At 38.9% G+C, this 7,496-nt stretch overlaps 1 protein-coding gene across 1 annotated transcript in view; it reads left to right on the top strand.

The window, feature by feature from the left end:
• The first annotated feature begins 5,089 nt into the window (after positions 1-5,089).
• The window catches only part of lrrc4ba (leucine rich repeat containing 4Ba), a 45,129-nt gene continuing 42,722 nt past the window's right edge, over positions 5,090-7,496 (top strand). The window contains exon 1 of the mRNA XM_032588045.1: positions 5,090-5,509. The gene's annotated coding sequence lies outside the window, so the exon portion shown is untranslated. The remainder of the gene's footprint in view (positions 5,510-7,496) is intronic.

The following is a 7,496-nucleotide window of genomic DNA, read 5'->3' as shown; positions in this document are numbered from 1 at the left end:
TATTTAGTTTTATGCTAAATAACCCAAATTATTGCTGTTTATTTTTGATTGTGTAATTTTACAGGTGGCACCTGATACATAAACACAAACCACGTTCAGACTCCTTTCGATGTGTAGAAGCAGTGGCTCTATACTGAGCTGACCTGGGAGACCAAATATCACCTTGTTTCGTGGCCAATATTAGTGACAGTAGAGCAACTTAATCTACAGAAGGCAAGGCAAATCAGAAATCTTCTATGAATACGCCTTGAGATCCTGTCCATGAACACCTCAAACAGGATTAGAGGAATCCCGGGTTGAGTCCAGCATGTGGTGGGAACAAACCACAGCTATTGCTTTGGTCATACAAGCATCCCTGGCACTGCCACAGATGCCTCTAGGGAGCTGGGAGTTTTCTCCTGATGCACAAACCTCTGAAGGAGACACAAAGTGCATCTTCCTTTTTCACAAAATGTAATCAAAATTGGAGTGGCGTCAAATTTTAGCAGCTCTAGGATTTTTCTTTTGTCTTTAACAAAAGACCGTGACTCATTTCTCCTGCTACCGCTAAACACATGCAGTTCTTTTGGTTGTACTTACCCAGAATGCCCCGCGTTTTAGCCCGCTTACTGTATTGGAGAGGCCCCTGGTGCGCTTGGCGTTCACATATGCATTTGATATTGCACCAGAGTTCACAATTATATATATCATGTGGTGTGAATTCAGGCACAATCGGTGATGTGTTAATGTTTGATCAACAAATTAGCTCGATTCGAACAACAAGAAGCTCTTGGAAACTCGGCCGCTTCGCCATGTTTGACGTCAAAACAATCACCCTCCTCTAAAGCCTGTCAAAACAAAACTGAGATGTGGTAGATAATATAGGTTTATCTATTTATTTATCTATTTGGTTTCACTTTAAAATGGTCATAGGATGCTGCGGTCAACAAATTAACAAATTAGCTCGACTGGAACAAGAAGAAACCATGAATAAAGTGGCAAAAACAACTTTGGGAAACAATTTCAGTCGCTCTGATCAACACCCCCTACCCTCACTTCCGACGTCCATCATGGCGCCTCGAATTATTTAGTGATGTAGTCGCAAAGGGTCAATAGAGCATACCAACTTATTGCGCCACTGGTTGCGCCCCAGTACAGCAACTGGTGTGGAAGTCTAGAGAGGTCGACTTAACCAGCAAACCGAAGACAGGAGAAGGCAGCAGCTTTCAAAGGTCTGCTTTTTGTCTTCATATGAGGCACATTCATCCTCCCATCTTTATTCATTATCGGTCTGCGGTGTCCACTCAATCAGTCAGTTAAGGCTGACGGAGCTGGCGCTGCACAAACACGCCACGGCTAGGGAGTAAAAAGGGAGGTTACGCTCCACACCACACAGCCCGAGTAGACACTGCAGCACAGACAGACCAGCAGGGGCGGGATGGGGAGGAAGAGGAGAAAATGCGAGGAAGCTCTTTTTAAATAACAAGCCGAGGAGGAAGGGGGGAATTGAGAGGTTCAAAGCCCAACGAAGGGAGAGAACAATCAATAACAAGATACGGAGAGATACAGGAGGACGAGAACACCTCCACAAACTACTGAGGTATGTAGAAGGACTGGAGGGGAAGGGGTGAGAGTGTGAGAGTTAGCGAAAGGGAGGGATATCCACTGCACTGTTGTGTGACTGGAAATTTAATAGAGCGAGGGAGGCGGGGAGAGAGGAAGAGGAGGAGGAGGAGGAAGGAGCGACGCAATGCAAGAGCTCAGAGCAAGAGTCGCTGCTGCTGGGATGAAGCAGCAGCGGGACAGGCTGCGGATGCTGATCCTCTCTCCATGTCTGCTGGAGCAGAAACGGGTCGGCCACCCTGTTGCATCCAGACTCGCCACATGCACCAATCAGGCATTACATTACGACCACTGACAGCACAATCTGTCACCTTATACAGCCACACAAGTGTGATAAATCATCAAACTGATTCATTAGCACGCAGAGAGAGGTTTTTAAGAAATTATTTCATCTTGTAGGGGAATAAACATTTTTTTTTTAGGTATTCTTAAATAGGATCTATCTTTTGTCCATCCATTTGAGTCTGTTGCTTCTAAAAGCAGCCCAAGCGATGTAAAAAAACCAACACCCAGCAGTTTTTGGTGTCTGGAAAATGAACATTTCAAAAACTTCCCGATTAATCACATTCAGGCACTGCAATGTTACCTAGCAACCCAAGCATAGTTCCACCTGTTGCCAACAATGTGCTGGTTCTCCAGCTTGTTGTACTGCTGTATGTGCTGTACAATGGCTGCTGGAAAAGACAAGTGTTTTGTTGTTGACTTACCACCCAGAAACCACTTTCTGCCTTCTTGTTGGTTGTGCAGGAGGCTCCACTTCTGCTTTTCAGAGATGTACGGTTGTATAATTGCGCTTCTGTTTGCATCTATTTTTAAGTGCGAGTGTAAACATTGAGTTGAGGGGTGTGGCCAGCAGCAGTTTATTTGGATTTAAAGTGACAGAAACCCTTAAAACAACTCATTCTAAACTGATCAGGCTAAAATTTAATTAACTAGGAATAATTTTTTTGGTTTATTTTGCCCGTAGACCTATCCTAACCTGTTTAAGAAAGCAAGTTTCTTATTAGCGCCAATCTCAAATAAATAGAATGCGTCACAACAAGAAGTATGCTAACAATTTTTTTTTTTTTAAAGCATAACGCTACGCTCTAATTTAAAGAAATTCAACAACAAATCTAACACATATCAGTCTGGAGCCCAATACATTTCTACAGTGTGAATCATTATTCAAATGTGGAGAAAACATGGAGAACCTTCCCAGTTATTATAAATAATTTCTGTTTGTTGTTGCTGCCAATAATCAGAGGCAGCTACGTTCCCACATACAGCCGGGTTACCTTTTTCTCTTAATACAAAATCAAATGAAAATAGCTTGCTGCATTTCTTCGTTTATCTTTGTTAGATATCAAAGTTTGTTTGATGATGTGAAACGTAAACAGAAGAACTGAATGTTAGTCAAAACGTGAACATTTTGTGCTCAGTTGATGTGTTAAAGCAGGAAAAACTGACCAACTTGTGATTGCTAATCGGTAGCTGTTGTGAGACGTTTATGGTCTGCAGTGATCAGTTTCAAACAATCAGCCGCCTCCCTTTTAATTCCCCGCTGAAGTGACTGACGGCTCAGTCTCCAGCTGACCTTTTCCCTTTAAGTTGACCTTTACGTTTTCCTCTGTAATCCGTCCCTGGGGAGTCTTTGATAAACTGCTTTCACTCGGCATCAGCCGCACATCTCCTTCAGGAGCGGAAAAGCACAGAGTCCGGCTACACAGCGCATCTCAAAATGTAATTTTATTCAGAATTGAAGCTATTATATAGATTCTTTGCAGATAGAAAGGATTGTTAAGTGTTTTTGTTAATTTTAATGAAAAAATCCCTAAAATGTTTCTTTCTAGGAAACTTTATCACTGTTTAATGTTCAATAAAGAAAAAAATAAAGCAAAAAATTTGCTACACTTAATGCCTGGGTCAATAATTTATTAACACTGATAATACAAGCACTAGTTTCATTGGCGGATTATTTCACTTATACCACAACATTTTCCCATCTTATAAGTGAAATAATCTTCCAGTGGAACTAGTGCTTTTTTTTTTTAATCAAAGTTAATAAATTATTGACTTCAAGCTCCTATATCTTGTAAAAAGTTACTTTTAAGTTAGTTTAGCCTTATTTCAAGTGTGTTAATTAAGTAATTTGCTCTGAAAACTAGACAAAGATACTTGGTAAGATTTTGTGTTTTTGCAGTGTAGTTTCCACTCCCTGGTCAGATTGAGTTAATCTTGTATCTTTTTAACAAAACATTGCGTGAAATTTCCTGTTTTATCCAGTTTTTACTTCATGCTGTTGTTTTTTATTTTTAAGCAGCTATGAGGCACGGTGGGGAAACTTTAAACTGCTGCTGCTGCACAAGTTACTCAGCAGGTTGTTGCTAGGTAACCAAAGTATGAGTTGCTAGGTAACCAAAATCTGAGAGCGCTAGTTGATGTCACCAACTTTGCTTATTATAATATTCTATCTATTGATATTGATCATGTCTATCACCATATATATTGGTATTGATTTAGTTTCCAGCCTTACTTTATCTTTTTTTGCCTTCTTTTAGTTTTAGTCATGGTTAACTTCTGGTTTTAGGCTTTTATTTTGAAGGGACAACTTTCAGTTTAACAACAAATGCACTGATTAAATGTATTTTGTTGAAGCGCTGCCTCCACCAAACCTTTGGGTGAACTTTGCTCCACAATCCTCATTTTTTATTTACTTAATCTTTATTTAACAAGGAAACAACAAACTGAGAGAAACAATCTCCTTTTGAAAGAGTTTTTCCTTCCACTAAATGTTTAGCTCCAACAAGACATGATAGGTAGATTTTATTACAGACTCATAGTCCAAATCAAGAACAATCAATTATAAAAAGAAGAAGAATGGAATAAAATACATTAAAATTAAGATTTTGCCAAAATTTCTGTAACTGTGAGATCAATATTAGAAATTTAATAGAAAAAAACTTGGATATTTCTTAGTGTGAAAAGTTTAAAATTTGCTAGAAACAATTCTGACAGATGTTGAGATTCATCTCAGAAATTTCTTTGAAATAAAAAAGTTTAACATTTTGATATTTTTTTGAAACTCAGAAATTAACATTTTTCTCTAGAAAAATTCTGAGATAAATCTAAATATTTTCTTGCAAATGTTCGACATTCGGAGCTCAGAAATGTCTAAGATTTTGCCAGAACATTTCTGGGATTATTTTTAGTTTTTTTTTTTTTATATAAGTCAAATATCTTCCATGATTAAAACATTCTCGCATGACCATGCCAGAATATTTCTGCATTAAAAGTAACATTTGCCCAAACATAATCTTTGTTTTTTAATTTGCTTTAAAACCATCAACATAAATAGAAACATATGCTTAGAATATACAATTGGACTTTTTGATAATATTGTGTGATTTATTGACATGCACCTGCAGGGAGGATGAAAGTGATTGTGTCTGCAGTGGCAGCAGCGCTCTGCACAGGTGGAGCTGTGTTGCCAAGCAGCAAATGCTCCTTTCAGGAGAGGTTGCCCTGGATTTGTTGCAACATTCCGACTATATAGCATGAAACGCATGCTGTCTGCATATGTTTGGGTTGTTTTTAATTTAAAATGATGATGAGACTGCAGCAGCAGCTGCAGGAAGAGTCCGTGGTTGCATCCACCTGAAGATTTCTGAGACAATTCCCATCATACCAGCGGCGGCAGCGCAGCACTTGGAAACGCTGAATCAATCTGAGAGAGAGAAAAAGAGAGAGAGAGAGAGAGAGAGAGAGGGAGAGAAAAGGAGAGAGAGAGAAAAAGAGAGAGAGAAAGGGAGAGAGAATCAGCGTCGGCGGCAGCTCTGCAGTGGGATACGCGGTTATTTGAGGAAAGCTTGGAGCGACGTTGCGTTTTTAGGACTCTATGAAGGCATAACGAGATTTTTCAAAAATGGTAAGTCTGTTTGACTTTCCCTCACGCTCGTTTCTGTGATGAAGATAGTAATTATTATTATTTATTTTTTTGCGTGTGCGCGCTTGTGTCCCGACAGTTAAGTGGCGTTTGATGCTCGGAGCGCAGCGGTAATCTGATATCCACGCGGCGAGTCCCGCGCCGTGCGGACTCTCACATCCACATGTCGGGATATATCCATATTTTCTCTCCGTAATCCAAACTTTTCCTCGCTGTTTGGTTGTTTTTGAAGCAGATGGCGTTAACCTTGGGTCATAAGATGGACAGCATCCACTGTTGCGCAAGCGGTTTCCACTGAAATCTACTTATTGAACCCGGTCGGGTCAGGCTGTTGCTTCTGCCTCCACTCGAGTGGATCGTGGCCGATGTCCCCTGATTTGGCGGTGGCGAGAGACGCGCAGGCAGCTTGCGGGTTTTTACGCGTTAAGCTTTGAATAAGAAGCTCTGTGTCAAACTCAAGGCCCGGGGGCCAATTTTGGCCCGTTGTAACTTCTTATGTGGCCCTCTAGACTGAAGGCTCTAGACTCTAGAGCCTTCAGAATAACAGTTGTGTGCTTAAAAAGCAAAGCAGTTTTTTTCTGTATGCTGCCATGTTACATGAATCTGTCTCTTTAGTTTTTCATGATGCCAGGATTGAAGACATTTACGCTAAATGAACAGATCCCTCTATTTTTTTGCAAGTTTATTGCAAATTTGAGTTTAACTGATGCCAACTCCTCACTGCACGTGGTAATGTTTCCTTCTTCATGTGCCTTCAATTTGCTGAGTTATTTTTAAAGTAAAATATTATAATAAACATCTTTTCACATAGATAAGTCCCTCAAAGGTTTCGCAATTCCATCATTGTAGACGTTTGCGCTAAATGAACAGATCCCCATATTTTTTTGCAAGTTTGTTGCAAATTTTCCTCAAAAATGGTTGAAAACATCAGGTGTAAGTGATGCTAACGCCCACCTCCAGGTAGCAGTGTTTCTTAATTTCTATTTCTTCAATTTGATGAATTCTTCCTAAAGTTAAATATTATTGAATATTGTTTTCACATTGATCAGTCACTCCATGATTTTGTGATTTTTTTGGTGATTTTCCTCAAAACAATAATCAAAGAGTTTGTGCTGCTAATTTAGAAATATTTGCAAGGAATTTTGTAATTTGGTGCTTTTAAAGTTGGGCCGTCCTCTTTCCATGTTCAGATGATGGATTGATTGAATTTCTTTGAAATGTTAAAAGTTTGAGATATTGTTTTGTAACATAATCCTGCGATAAACCCAATCCTTTCTTTCTGACGTGTCTGCTATATGTTTAGGTCGTATGATGCCGTTTGTTTTCTAACAAACCCGTCAGGTTTGGGCAGAACCGTTGAATTTATCCTTAGCTCAGATTTAAGGCTTCAACAAATGATTAGTTTAGTTATCGATTAATTAAACGATTAATCGGATAAAAATGGCCGCATTCTACAGATTTTTTTTATTTAAGCCTTTTTCATGTAATAAAAATTTATTTTTTTATGTGTTTTTGCTTTAAGAGATACAAATGAACAAAATAAATCCTTTTTAAATAAGAGAGTAAACATTTTATTTCGTATAATCATAATTTGTAGCAAAGGATGCATTTATTTCTGCTTGACTTATCAAGCCAGTGGTGGCTGATGCGGTGATTAGTTTTAGATTAATCGGTTAATATTTGGATGGGAAAAGGGGCTTTTTTTTCAGACAAAGGTTTTTCTGTGTTTCTTTTTTTAAATTTTTTTACCATAAATGCTAAATATCCACATTTTTATGGCAGTTTTGACTTGATTTCTGCTCCGACTATGTTCTTTCAGCAATCCGGCTTTTTGTTCTGAGTCTGAATATCCCAACGATTAATCGTAAATTAGTTGATGATTATTTCGATATTGATTGATCACGACTAGTCGTTCCAGCCTTAACGAGAGTACACACCTGTAGACGGTATTTAATGATTGTGAGAATAC

This window comes from Xiphophorus hellerii, chromosome 16 (assembly GCF_003331165.1).
Source record: "Xiphophorus hellerii strain 12219 chromosome 16, Xiphophorus_hellerii-4.1, whole genome shotgun sequence".
In the NCBI taxonomy this organism is placed as follows: domain Eukaryota; kingdom Metazoa; phylum Chordata; class Actinopteri; order Cyprinodontiformes; family Poeciliidae; genus Xiphophorus; species Xiphophorus hellerii.
This window is presented reverse-complemented; position numbering and strand designations above follow the sequence as displayed.